Source organism: Staurois parvus, unplaced genomic scaffold (assembly GCF_062004578.1).
Source record: "Staurois parvus isolate SC_StPar_1 unplaced genomic scaffold, SC_StPar_1.0 ptg000639l, whole genome shotgun sequence".
Taxonomy (NCBI): domain Eukaryota; kingdom Metazoa; phylum Chordata; class Amphibia; order Anura; family Ranidae; genus Staurois; species Staurois parvus.
In genome coordinates this window covers 4,365,241-4,380,646 of record NW_028318435.1, presented here as the reverse complement: position 1 = coordinate 4,380,646, position 15,406 = coordinate 4,365,241, and the positions used below count along the sequence as shown (strand labels likewise).

At 40.7% G+C, this 15,406-nt stretch overlaps 1 protein-coding gene across 2 annotated transcripts in view; it reads right to left on the bottom strand.

The window, feature by feature from the left end:
• The window catches only part of LOC149449055 (uncharacterized), a 35,431-nt gene extending 20,894 nt beyond the window's left edge, over nucleotides 1–14,537 (bottom strand). The window contains exon 1 of one of the 2 annotated variants that reach the window (XM_089693899.1): nucleotides 14,393–14,537. The gene's annotated coding sequence lies outside the window, so the exon portion shown is untranslated. Of the gene's footprint in view, nucleotides 1–202; nucleotides 526–14,392 lie in introns of those variants that run through there. The other variant, XM_089693900.1, reaches the window with a different exon arrangement.
• Between the last annotated feature and the right edge of the window lie 869 nt (nucleotides 14,538–15,406).

Below are 15,406 nucleotides of genomic sequence, written 5' to 3'. Positions count from 1 at the left end.
CATGTTGGATTTTTAGACACATATAATACTTCTAGTGTCTTGAGGCGATTATGAATGAAAGAGCCATTGAAATAAAAAATGAAGTGTGATTTTATTCTATCACACAATGGTGTCAAATAAACAATGTAAAGCGTATTATGAACAGTTCCATGTAGATAAAACTATTGTAAAAATGAGAAGCAAACGTTTAAAACAAAGTCACCATTATCTGTCATGGCTGTGCTGTCCTTGCCATGTGCGATACTCCATGCTGTCCTTCTCAATGACTTTGTGAAGAAGGAGAAGCCGGATGTGACTTTATTGTAGCCGGAAGTGATCTCAGTATGCACCTGTTGCAGCTTCTCAGACGTGTGTATGCAAGAGTCATGTAGCTTGTAAGTGTGTGTGTGAGTGAGTGTCTCTCTGTCCGTTATCCGATGGTCTTTTATGAGGCAAATGTACGTCATAGTTAGTGATCTTAATACCTTCTATGGAAAGTATTACTGCTTAGCAAAGCCATTTCATATAAGGAAAAGATGCTATACATATGATGTTTAATGGACAGGAACATATGTATGCTGATATATCAATGATGTAACCCTCAGCTATATATAAAGAACAGTATAGCTTAAGAACATATCAATGTATAATCACTAAACTATATATGTATCAATGTTAGAAACATATACTAAATACACACAGATACTATTAAAATACATACTGTAATAGTAAGTCACTTCTAATAACCTTGACATAACTAACAAATACTTTTAACCAACTATCTCTAAATATAGTCTACAACTATCAGTTGGTATATACTATCTCAGCTTAACTTGTATATCTTTTTCAGTCTCAGTTTAATTGAAGAATACTAATACTACCATTTGTCAATAGACCACTTACACATATGAATATTAATTATGACTAATCATAAAAACCAAATAGTTTGCAAGCTTGCCATCAATATACGTGCCGAATCATAATTTAGATTTAACATCAGGATTCAGCAGACTGAATTCCTCTGCTTGCCTACCCTTGTCACTGGCTGCCTTGGATGGCCACCAATTGAGATGGCCTATATGAAAAAGGGGGATAGTTCCATTATCTGCATCATATCTGTTAGGTTCGCCATACAAATAATCAAAATATAGACAGTCCAGAAAGGACCTCTTTTGAAGGGATATGCCGACATTTTTTTCTCTTTAATTGATCAGCAGTTGCAGCCAATTATCTGCAGTCGCCTACCAGTGTATTTTTGCAGCGGCAGGAGCCGCTGTTAACCACTTCAATACCGGGCACTTTCTCCCCCCTCGCAGGCCAATTTTTAGCTTTCACACGGTCGCACTTTGAATGACAACTGCATGGTCAAGCAACACTGTACTCAAATCTACGGTATATATATATATATATATATATATATATATATATATATAAACATCAATCAATCCTGATGTACTGATGGCCTATCTCATTTCTTGAAACTTGAAAATACCAGGATAGTAAAATATCCCCCAAATTACCTTTTTGGTAAGTAGAGACAGTCCAAGGTATTCAGTAAGAGGCATGACGAGTTTTTTGAAGCTGTAAATTTTTGGAAAATTAAAAATATAAAATTCTCACAATTATTTTTTAACTACGGTCACCAGCGCAGTACAGCATCATCAAATGGTGTGGCAGTGATCAGGAGCACTGACTGGTGACAGTAGGGGAAAAAAAAAAAAAAAACACAAAAACAAAAAAAACAATTTTAATAATTTCTCAATTTTTAAAATTTTTTTTTTTTTATCACGGTTTGTAATTTTTTTTAACCCACTGTGACTAGGGCAATACAATGTTACCATAATAACATTGTACTACACCCTGTTACAAATTATTATGCAAATGATATTTTTCTCATTTACCTAAATAATTGATGTAAACAACAGTCAGCATAATTCTCATGTTATCAACTATTAAGAGTATAATTCAAATTTTATTGAACAAACCTCCTAATAACAGGATTTTTTTTAAACATAAAAAAAACAAAAACAAAAAAACAAACAAACAAAAAAAAAACAACAAAAAAAAAAAAAAACTTACAATGCACGGTTCGAAATTATTACGCACAGTTAGTTTCAAAACACTTTATAGGTTGTAAAGAACTGAAAATTGTTATTTGTTGTGTTTGCAGCATATTTACTGAAATCAAAAGCTATTTCAATCAAACTTTTAACAACATTTTAACTTTTTAAACATTTTAACAGGTCACGTTACATTGTAACATAGGACCCCTTATTTGATAGCAGCTTCACAAGTCTTGCATCCATTGAACTTGTGAGTTTTTAGACAGTTTCTGCTTGAATTTGTTTGCAAGATGTCAGAATAGCCTCCCAGAGCTGCTGTTTGGATGTAAACTGCCTCCCACCCTCATAGATCTTTTGCTTGAGGATGCTCCAATGGTTCTCAATAGGACTGAGGTCAAGGGAAGATGGAGGCCACACCATGACTTTCTCTCCTTTTATCCCCATAGCAGCCTTTGATGCAGAGGTATTCTTTGCAGCATGAGATGGTGCATTGTCATGCATGAAGATGATTTTATTACGGAAAGCATAGTTCTTCCTTCTGTACCAGAGAAGAAAGTGGTCAGTCAAACTCCACATACTTTGCAGAGGTCATCTTTACACCTTCGGGGACCCTAAAGGGGCTGACCAGCTATGTTCCCATGATTCTGGCCCAAAACATGACTCCACCACCGCCTTGCTGACGTCGCAGCATTGTTGGAACAGGGTGGCCATCCACCAACCATCCACTACTCCATCCATCTGGACCATCCAGGGTTGCACGGCACTCATCAGTGAACAGGACTGTTTGAAAATAAGTCTTCATGTATTTTTCTGCCCAATGCAGCCGTTTCTGCTTGTGAGCATTGGTTAGTGGTGGCCGAATAGAAGGTTTATGCACAGTTGCAAGACTCTTGAGGACTCTACACCATGATGTCCGTGGGACTCCAGAGGAACCAGCAGCTTCAAATATCTGTTTGCTGCTATGTAATGGTATTTTAGCAGCTGCTCTCTTGATCCGATGCATGGATCTGGCAGAAATCTTCCTCAATGTGCCTTTATCTGCACAAACCCGTCTGTGCTCTGAATCAGCCACAAATCTCTTAATAGTGCGATGATCACGCTTAAGTTTTCGTGAAATATCTAATGTTTTCATACCTCATCCAAGGCACTGAACTATTTCACTCTTTTCGGCAGCAGAGAGATCCTTTTTCTTCCCCATATTGCTTGAAAATGGTGCTCTGCTTAATAATGTGGAACACCCTCCTGTAGTAGTTTTTCCTTTAAATTGGGCTCACCTGCCAATCTAATTATCACAGGTGTCCGAGATTGTTTTCAGTGATCAAAAGAGCCCTGACACACAATGCCATCCATGAGTTAAACTGAAAAACAAAATATTTAATCTTTGTGCCACTTAAATAGAATTTGCATAATAATTTGGAACAGGGTATATTCTGGGGAAGTGACTAGGAATTTTTTTTTAAAATACGTTATGATTGCTTATATCAGTGAATTTCACTGTTATAAGCAACCATTTTACCAAATAAAATTGATTCAGTGTTTACTATTGTGGTTAGCTGTGATTGGCCACAGCTAAATCACATGGTACATATGGGATGCGATTGACCCTCTCTGTACCATGTGATCACTGTAACCAATCACAGAGATGAACACAATAGTACACAATGGATGGCATGAATGAAAGCCATCCTGTGTGTACAATTGTCATGTGATCTACTGTGATTGGTCACAGCAATCACATGGTACCAGCAGTAGATTTACATGATCGGTCATCCGCTGTGTCCAGTCGACACAGCGGATGACAGATCACATGATAGGTCATGCTGCGTCACAATCTGTCATATGAAGTCCACCCAAAATGGTGAATGTACCACCCAGCAGTCATTTGACTAAAAGCCAGGAGGGAACCGGTTTATGCTTGGTATGCAATAGTAGATAACCAAATTACTACAAATGAATTGAAGGTTGGCAGCATAGCGTCACAACTAGGAGCAACATAACCAAAAATACAAATATATAAATCATTAATCATATATTTTTGCCACAAAACCAGAAGTCCACTTGGCTTCCAAATAGCATAAAAAGTAACCTTAATGGTCAATCTCATTACACAACTCATATTTATGTAAAACACAACCACCAGTAGTTATGACAATACATAGTATACATATTTCCACAGGGTGTTTATATGCAGGGGTGGACTGACCATTTGTAAACTCGGGCACTGCCCGGGGTCAGTAGGGGGACCCATCAGATGCCCCTGGTACCTTTATCATAGGCTTTTTTGAGTTTGGGCAAGGACACAAGGGTCCCATGATCCCCTATTGCCCGGGGGCCCCATGAGTTGTCAGTCCGCCCCTGTTTATATGTCTACGCATTGCTAGAGTCTAACTTGCTTCTTTAGGACAAGGGCAACCCAGACCACAACATATTTTATTTCACAATGTTCATCTTTAGCAAATAAGTGCACAGGTGAAAAAAGGTCAAGTAATCACTTGGCACATATGGACATAATATCATGCATCTCAATCCACCAAAACAAAGCAGACCCAGGAGGGAAGGGATGTCTGCACCTCTGGGTGATGGGCCACAATGAACCCTAAACAAAGACCCCACTCCCAGCTTAGTGGAAAGAGCCCGTTTTTTTTTTAAAACATTAGTAGGGTGAAATCAATGTTCAAAAGTGCAGGATGGAGAGATTTCTGGAACAAACGTTTTTCTAGCAGTGTATGTGGATTTTGGTTAGGAAATTACATCTTTTTCAAAACTGAATCTTAAAAGAAAACAAAAATTTTGAATGACATTCAAGCTGTCAAACATACCAAGAATTTTCAAACAAATCTTCGTATGCATTTTCTTTTGAACATCTAGTAGTGTATACTCCGCTTTAGAATCAAATGCCCCCAAGGCTGTGGCTTCCTCCAACCATTTGTGGTGGCTGAGCGAAAGAAAAATCTATGTATGGCTTGCTTTAAAGCTGAACTTCCACACTTGTAGTTTTTAATCCTTATGCTACTAACTAGCATTAGTAAATAGATAAGTAAATATTATATACCTTCCTGTTTTAAACTTTTTTTTTTTACATTTTTTCAGTTACTCCAGGCCAAAGCTATGACAAAATGATGTCATATCCCGGGAATCTTCAGGAGGGAAGAGGTTAGCTAAGCTTAGCTCACCCTCCTGCCTGCATGCCTGAGCTAAGGGCAGATTGATTCCTGGAAGTGAATGCTACATTAATCATCTGCCCTTAGTCAAGAAGGCCACAGCCAGAAATGTAGGAGTGTTTTTTAAAATTATTTCTCAGCAAAATACAACATGGAGACATGGATAGATTGGAGAGTTTGCTTTAAAAATATTAAAAATGAACTAAAACAGGGTTTTTGGTGCTCAAATGCAGTGTAGTTATACTTTCATGAAGAGATAACTTGCTGCTATCTTGAAAGTCAACTGATCAGTTAGCAGATGGGTGGAAAAACCCCACCAGACTACATAATAATACAAATGCAACGGCTTGGTTACACTGGCTTGACTCTTTGCCTTAGGCACTAAACACCTGGTCCCAGTTCTACATATTGTTAGCTCCACTCACGGAAAAACAATAATTTCAGTGTGGACAGTTGTTTAGGTGTTAAAAAGAAAACCGGATAATAATTTGACAATTAGATTAGCTCTTCTCTGCTATATTACTAATTGAGCAGTTTGTTCAAAGTAGCAAAGATCAAAGATTCTTGTCACATCTGCTACCAACAGATTCTTCCATATATTAGAGGCAAGTTTCTATTTGTCTTGTAACTATGTATACCTGGCTATAATTGACATTAAAACAGTCAAAGTTATAAGTAGCACTTATTCCCTACGTGTGTTTAATGGTCTTACAATACACGGGAGTACAAAAAAATGTTCCAGGTCCCTTGCACACAGGATGTCACAGTTAGGCTACTGTGTGCCTTAGCGTTTCAGTGTGCCAGGAAGGCACAGGTGCAGCATCCAGCCCCACTGTCCACACCCTCTCAAAGTCTATGGCGGACAGAGGCTGGAAAGCGTGAACGCTGTACCAAGTGGTATGCATGTTTAGGATCCTATGCATTCAGGGACAAATGCCTGGAATGCAGGTCTTCTGCATGCTGGGCATTCTTTCCTAAACACATAGGGCCCTAAAAGTGAGTATCAGCGTTCACCACATCCAGCTGCAGCTTGCCATAGATACCGTATTTTTCGCCGTATGAGACGTACTTTTTCTTCCCCAAAACTGGGGGTGAAATGTCAGTGCGTCTTATAAGGCGAATATGGAGTGGCCGGTCCGGTATTTCCACCGCGGCCGTGTCAGAATACCGGGCCGGCCGCTCAGCTCTGCAGCGGGACCTTACCTGTTCCTCTATCCAGCGGCGCGTTGTCTTCCCGGCTTCTGTAGTGTGGGCACTGGGCATGACAGCCGGGTGCCAAGTGCGCATGCGCAAGAAGCGGTGCTTTTTGTGAATGGTAAGGCGGTACTTGGGACACATGACAGATCCCAGAAGCCGTCGGACCAATCACAAAGCGCAAGTGCTTCTCGTTTATGTGCACTGGGCACCCGGCTGTCATGCCGAGCGCCATTACAGAAGCCGGGAAGACAGCGCGCGGCTGGATCGAGGAACAGGTAAGATCAAACAAAAACTCTGCGGAAGTAAGAGCGGGTACCTGTCAAATTCAGGTACCCGCTCCCCACTTCCCCAAAGGTCAGCAGTCATCTGTACTGTCCGCAGTCTCTGGTCATCCCTGTGCTGTCCGCAGTCTCTGGTCATCTCCTGTACTGTGTCTGCAGTCCATTAGTTCAGAATTTTTTTTCCTGTTTTCTGCCTCTAAAACCTAGGTGCGTCTTATGGTCAGGTGCGTCTTATATGGCGAAAAATACGGTATATAAGAATATATACCTTTATCATTCAGTAAAATCCATAAAAAAAAAAAAAAAAAAAAAAAAAAAAAAAAAAAAAAGGGAGGACTACATGCAAAAAAGTACCACCTACATATCCAAATTCATATTATGGTTGTGCAACTACATGGTTATACAAGAAAAAATATATAAAATACAAATCCTGGGTTAGAATATATAGCAGTGAAAATATCATAGAAACTGCAGTCATTCACACACAAAAAAAAGAAAAAAAGTATATAATCCATTCTGAACTGGATAAACCTGCTGGAACTTCCATACACTGTTCACGTGTCATCCATGTATAGAATGATGATCATTATATCCACTTCACTCTCCATGGACAGCATGTAAGAGCTCGTTCACACTTGACTTATTTATAACTCTTGCCAAATGCTGCTATAGTGTTTGACAAGCATTAGACAGGCGTTTTTGAAGCGTTTTTAATGCTCCACAAATGCTCCCAAAGCGCCCTATGTGCGGTTTTGAGGTGGTTGATAGGCGTTTGCCAAGCGTTAAAACCGCACCAAACTCCTATAATGAAATTTAAATGGTATTAACCCACCGTAAACGCCGGCCAGGCATTTGCGGAGTGGCACCATAGACTTGAATGGGAGGCTTCAACTCCTCCTGACTTGACCAGAGGTGTCAGTTTTGCCGCGACGTTACGTTAACGCTTCCGTGTGAACTGCACTGTGTGCTGCCATGTACAGAATTTTCAGAGGCGTTTGAGAAGCGTTAAAAAACGCTTCCCAAACGCCTGTCTGACACCTGCTGACAAAGCTAGTGTAAACTGAGCCTAAAGATGAATCCACAGTTAGGCTACTTTCACACTGATCCATAGCAAAAACATGGCAAATCGCATATGCGTTTTTGCCGTGTTTGCAGTGCATTTTTTACAGGACATGCGATTCAAATACCGCATCAAAAACTCAATGCAGGGGGTGTTTTTGATGCGTTTTTGCTGCATTTGCTAATCAGTTCAATGGGGGGGGGGGGGGTGCATTTCCTTATCGCACCGAAAATGGATTTAAAAAAAAAACAAAAAAAAAAAAAACGCAACAGACCCGCCTCGGATTAGTGTGAAGAGTTCCCTAGAACTACATGGTCACTCGTTTTTCTTCCGCTTTTTTTTTTTTTTTTTTTAATGCAAAAGTGAAAGAAAAAAAACAGATCACTGTGAAAGCAGCCATAATCGCAAAACCTGGTCAGTTGTGTATAATCCATCCAAAACACCAGAGGGCACATCCTCCCCCTATTCACAGAAGGGAACTTGTCTTAAAGTTCACACATGTGAAACTGCATTTTTGTGGATTATTCATGCACTTCCATTGAAATCTAAAGGGCTGAAAACACATCATAGCGAAAGAAAACCAGCACCTTTTTCCCCAAAGTCACATAGAAGCATTTTGCATAGGTGTGGGTGGGCCCCTTAGAAAATAATGGGATTCCTATTGCTGTGCATTGTATGTGACAAATCGTGCAGGTGTTAATGGAAACTGAAAGTGTGGAAATATGCAAACAAGTTATTCCTTCAAACACAGTCTGCAGATGGTACATCAAAAAATGTAATATAGGTGGCTATGGGGTAAAATCACCAAGACCTCAATATCGCATGACAGTATAGGATGCGTCTCATTGGGGGGCAGATTTTTCTTTTGGTTTGTCATTCCTCACGATTGACACGGTTCTGCATTGCTGGACCAGGTACTTGACAATGAATGTACCTAGTGTGTAATTTTTTTTTTTTTTTTTATATAAAGGACTTGCTAAATGTTTGAGTGTCTTTATTTCTCTATTACATCTCTATGCAAATGAGTAGGCTCACCTTTTTTCTTTTTATGTTGGGTCCCCCTTAAAATTCTTACCAGACCCAAAGAGCTAGTGAATTGACCACCAAATTGTTTAGAACATTGGTTCGTTATAAGGGCTGGGAGGGAGAGTTGCTAAAATTGGGCTTTAAAGCCGACAACACACGGGTTGAATACTGAAATAATTTTCTTTTGAAAATCTTTTCTAAGAATTTTGCACAATTAGTGGGTCACAGAAACGATGATTTTCGTGCGACCATTGAATTTGAGTGATCGGGCATGCTGGAAACTTTTTTAGTAATGAACGAATTTCAAATCAATGATGGGAGAATCATATGGGAAATATAAACGAAAAAGAAAACGAACATGAGCTGTGACCTGGAAAGAAAATACAATTCTTGGCCACGAAAATTATTTTCTGTAGCAACATCAACGGTGGCACCATCGGATTACAAAATTTCTGATTTTCTAAAGAAAATTTGTTTGGAATTTGACCCATGTATGGCCTGCATAAGTGTCGATTTAAAAGTACTTTCTTTTAATCTACATTCATGTGTATCCAATTACCATACTAAAAATGGGAGCCAGAATCAAACCACACACACAGTATCAGTCATCAATTTCAGGGGACTTGAAGTCCACAGAAGAACATATCTTCATGAATCAATGAATTCACAGCCATAAAAAATGCTATTAAAAAACATTCAGAATGTACTCACCCATGCAGCAAATCTAGTGTACAGTATCCCAGCAGCACCTGGCAGCTGCATCAGGAGACAGGCTGTTGAATGATCATTAATGTGCATGTATGTTGTGTTTCTACAGAAAAGTCATCATTATTTCAGAACCTTCCTGAACCATTTGTATCAATTGGTCTCTGTGCTTTCATGGACATTCTCAAGGCCCTGAAGCACATGAACACTCAGCATCAAGATTTCAATCATAATCAAGGCTGCCCATTCACACCTGAGTGTTGTGTCACTTAAAAAAAAAAACAAAAAAAACAACCTGCTCTACACCCCAAACAATACAATATGTGAAAAAAAAAATATTCTGAAACAATAGCGAAACAATTCGTGAACTGCTGCTACTCTTTCCCTGAGCACCAGAAAATGCAAAACATAAAAAATTAGTGCGCTGTACACTAAAGAAAATCCTAAATAATAATAAATCAAATAAATACTGCTGCATATAAATTTGCATAAATTAATTGAAATTATATAAGTCCACATTAATATATTAACTAATTAAAAGTCCCAAAATCCAATAACAGTGCTATGTGCTAAAGAAATCCTCCAACGGAAAGTGCATAGGTGTCCACAAATGCTTGACACAAAAAAAACCAAAAAACAAAACACTCAGCCTTTTACCAGACACTTTGATCTCCAATCAAGAGATCAAACGAGCAGATGGTGTTCAGATCCTACACTGACACCCTAGTTAGCCGTATCAAGGAGATGAATAGGAGATGTATGGACAACCGCAGGTTCACTTGAACGAATCCATCACATCAGACAGCTCTCCACATCATGCAAGGACAGGTTTAAAACAGAAGAAGAAAACTTCATAGTGCAACCCAATAAACCAGCAAAAAATTTAGATGCCATTTTTGGAGAAACGCGTGTCGGGTGGAGCTTTCTGTGACATCACATTGTTCTGGCCAGTGGTCTACTTCAATCCATTTGGTATGCAAAGAACTGAATTCACAAGTCCGACATGGGTTTTAAAATTATAACTAAAAGACAAAAAGTTTTTTTTATTTTTGTTTTGGACAGAGTGGAGAGAGATTAGAACACCTGTTTTTATTCCTATCTGTGTCCCCATTGGGAAATTCATTATCTCCATTTGATCAGGTGACGGTGATCATTGAGCGTAGTAGTGAAAGAACATCCCAAAATTTTGGGATGTCACCAGAACAGGAATAGAGGGCAATGGATTCACTAGTTCTTGTGACAACCAGGGATTTTCCTCACTTCCTGATGTGGCTATAGGACAGGAAGTGAAGGGAAATTTCCCCAATAAGACACCGATAGCAAAAAAAAAAAAAAAGAAAAAGGGGACTGTTCCTCCTGTGCTTAATAGACACCTAAAACCAATGTAGAAGCTGCTAGCACCCAAACCCCTTACCCAAAAGGTGTACTTCGACGACAAATAAATTAACATATGGTGCAGTGCTAAAAAGAACACTAAAATATAAATATATATTTATTATAAATGAAATATAAAAGATCCTACAGGGATCTATTTCAAAGTGCCATATAGTGCAAATAGGTAAACAAATAGGTCCTGAAATTGACACTGTTCCAAGGTGGAAAAACAACAAACTTCCCAATCCCAAAATGGGATAATTCTCACACACCAAACGTGTAAAACAGGTGAATCCCAATAATGGGATAATCATACATCAAATTTCAAAGTGACAAGTGCTCATCAAAAAATGCATACAATATGCAGTAAATCCATAAATTTGAAAAATAAATATGAAAAAACCCAAGGAAAAAAATTATTCTATACAGTGAAAAAAATCATACAAGCCTAATAAAGTCCATATAAGTGCAAAACAAAATCCCCTACATCTAAGCTGCTTCGCTAATCAATGGACGTGAAGAAATGGTGCCGTGTGGTGTGCACAGCGAACAAATCCTACAATGGCTGAAATGCCCTCTCACCTCCTTTAAATGACCCAATGGGCCAATGCGCCTTTTGGATCACACCAGGATCCTACACCGTTAAGACCTCCTTGTTATCCAACCTCCAAAAAGGGCTCCACAAACATCTTAAGGATGCTCCCTTTTCCTGGATAGGTGGGCAGATGACCTTATAACCACCAACTTACTCTCATATGGTCATGCGTGACTCATAAAAAAGAAGAGAAATCCTCCATAGTGCAATATTGTTTTAATCCAATAAATATAAGAAAAAATGCCAGGTTTCACTCACATTTAAGTCAAAATATACAGGCATTCAACACATGTTCTGGGTGTATTACATGTATCAGGGTGTACCAAGATGGCTGCCGCCATAATTATGTCACCGCGTATCGACGTGTTGCATCACGTATCCCACGTGACTTCTTCAGGATCCATTAAGCTAGGTACACACGGGCCAAAAACAGGCAGGTTGGCAGGAACTGGCTGCTTCCAACCCTTGTGTACAGCTGTCGGTTCTAGAAAAGCCAGTCTTGAAGGATAAGTTCACCTTTTGGACAAAAATAATAAATGCACTTTTTTTTGCAGGAAAACAAATGTGCATTTATTATTTTTGTCCAAAAGGAGCCTGGAAAGCATTACACCACTGAACAGTAGATCGCTGATGCCATGCAGGTCTCCTGCAGGCCTGTCAGAATATCTGCTTGCCGTACGGGATGTATGAGCAAGCAGATATTCTGACAGGAAGCTTCGATGAACTACCATGGCGCTCCACAGTGCTATGGTAGTTCACTGAAAACTACAAGCAGACGGCCACTAAGGCTGCTGGGACTTTTAGGCTCTTGTTCACAGAAGTCTGTAAATGAATGACATGGCTGTGTGGGCGGAGCCCCGCTGTTTTCAAATATGACAGTATGGGGAGAAGTTTCCCCGTACTATCTATAAGAAGGGGGTAGCGAGCAAGGCTGCAGCTATACGAACATGTTCCACCCTAAAAACACCATGTTCCAAAGGTGACCTTATCCTTTAAGCCTGGCTTCAGTTGAACGCCATGCTGGAAAACCAGCATGCAGTTAGCACTGGCAGCCAATCCGTGTGTTCTGTCGGAGGGGCAGTCCCCGTGTCAGAACACAAAAGGTGCAGTGCGGGAGATCTCATTATTTTTTGTTCAGCCCACTGGGCTGAACAGAGAAGAAAAAAAAAAACAAAACAAAACAAAAAAAAAAAAAAAACTTTGTACCAGCTTTACTCTATCAAAAAAAGTTTTACTATAAAATACAAACTGAAGCAGAGAACAAGATCAGTGAAGTGTAACATTACATTACAGAAATATAAATACATCGAGGACATCTGGTTAGTACACTAGGATATACTTAATCCATGTAAAACCTAGATTAGGAATGTACATTTATACTCCGTACCTTTATAAAGAGACATCATACAATATGATGTATACAGGATAAGAGGTCTGTATGTCTTCAATATGACATAAATTTACCCATTAAAGTGTTAATAAACCCAGGACCCTGCATTCACTATATCTGGTCTCCCACAGTACACAGAACATGGAAGTGCAATTATTTTAGTACATATAAACTGCTAAATACCTTTTCTCATCAGAAGTTAAAGCAGTCTTGTGACTTCTATCAGTGTCCAACTGAGCGCTGGTTAATCTTGTCAGTGTCTGCTTTCCGCTCTGACTGTCCTATGAGGCTGCATAACCCCTGACCCTCTGTCTGGACAAAGCTGATTACATGCACTCTCCCAAACTAAAAAAAACAAAACAAAACACCTTTCTAGCCATACACACCAAACTCAGCATGTGCAGAGCTACTCCTAGAGCTCTGTTCTATCAATAGATGGACAGTAGAAGAATGGGAGGATCAGAACAGAATCAAACAGCCTTTTTACACAATGCGGAGGATTAACCCCTTAGTTTCCACAGTGAGTACAACAAGCATGTTTTACTGCATATACAGACTGATTTTACTATTGTGGGTTTAGTAACACTTTAGGACTGAAATACAGAAGGCTGTCACTACAGATCCCTCTGGAAACTGCAATTTTCTAGTTAACCCAGTGACTTTGGTACTTTCTACATTACAGGCTCTGAATAATGCCCCAAAAATGATGAAAAAATAAAAAATAAATAAAAATCATGTTCTGAGGGATCGAATGATAATCTGGTTGTTAGTACACAGTTTATGACAGCCGATCATGACAGTTCATGCAATAGCTAAAGGGACAAGCATGAACATTTCTCATACAAATTGAATGATGTTTGTTTAATCAGTACAGTATTCGTTCAAATAAAAAAAAAAATCAAGGAGGACCAAGACTATGCAAAGATAGTGAAATGAAAAACACAATACATAACATCACTTCCGAAGTTGTATTCTGTCGAACAAGAATTTTCGTTGGTTACCTCTTCATTTTCGATATGAGACTAGCATGCAAAACCCCCCACAAAGAAACAAATAAATGGACGACCATTTCTCCGATACTCCCACTGTGTGTACAGGGCATAAGGACGCAGATTTGGAGTTCTGACTCCCTTCAGCCTCCCTGATCTGGGTGGCAGAAGCAGCCAGGCATCTAGCATTTTCGGAAGGTCAGTCTGATTAGGTCCCTCGGTTTCCTCTGACTGATCTCCGTACCTCCTGAGGCCAGGCAGGCACCTGACACCCATCACACTTCATCCTACACAAGCAGGAAATAGGTGGATCAGCAGCATGTGCACAAAGGGCGATAACGCCGGTGACAACAAACCAGGCAGGAGAAACGCAGAAAAAGGAGCCCTTCTCCATCTGTACGGCGATCACAACAGGGCATAGGAACTGTCCTAACATACCGATCCAGGCAAACACACACGACAGAGAGCGACCAATACAGATCATTACACTGCATGGATTATCAGTGCAGGGAAACTCAGAGAAAATAAAATCAGCATAAGGAAGAATGGAGGAGGGAGACCTCTGATCTGACCTGGGAGCCTCCCTGCAGCGTCTCTGTCCTCCCACTGTCACATCGATCTGTCCCACACACACCTCCCCACGATTCCACTGACAGGTGAAAAGATTTCCCCAGCATTCTGCGCCCCGCCCTCCAACAGGTGAAAAGATCTTCCCAGCCTGCTGCGCCCTGCCCCCTGACAGGTGAAAAGATCTGCCCAGCCTGCTGCGCCCCGCCCCAGGCTGTTAAGCCCATACCACTGATAGGTGGAAATAGCTTCCCTGGCTTCTGGGCACCGCCCCCTGACAGGTGAAAAACTCTTCCCAGGATTCTGCGCCCCGCCCTCTAACAGGTGAAAAGATCTTCTCCGGCCTGCTGTGCCCCGCCCTTTCCTGTTAAGCTCATCCCACTGACAGGTGAAAATAGCTTTCCTGGCTTCTGGGCACCGCCCCCCCAGGTGAAAAGTTCTTCCCTGGCTTCTGCGCCCCGCCCTCTAACAAGTTAAAAGCTCGTTCCCAGCCTGCTAAGTCCGTCCCACTGACACGGGGAAAAGATCTTCCCTGACTCCTGGGCTCCGCCTCCGACAGGGGAAAGGCTCGTCCCAGCCTGCTAAGCCCATCCCACTGACAGGTGAAAATATCTTCCCTGACTTCTGAGCTCCGCCCCCGACAGATGAAAGGCTCGTCCCAGCCTGCTAAGCCCATCCCACTAACAGGTGAAAAGATCTTCCCAGGCTTCTGCGCATTGATACTAACAGGTAAAGCGATCCCAACCTTCTATAGCTCCTCCTCCTCTGCTCCCCGCCCATTTATAGATGGATCTTCACACCCTAGGGCAGAACACCTTTAGCCCCGCCCCTTTGCAGGTGTTGTATGAGGTGGAGGGAGGGGTAGCGGTCTTGTGTCTTGTGTACAGCTAGCGGAGTGGACCGCGGTCGGTTGTACGGAAAGAAATGTTGCCGGTTGCTGACTACTTCTAAAATAGCAGTGTAACGTTTCATTCATTCCTATGTACTGCACAGTATGTGTGTTACACCCATAGGACAGT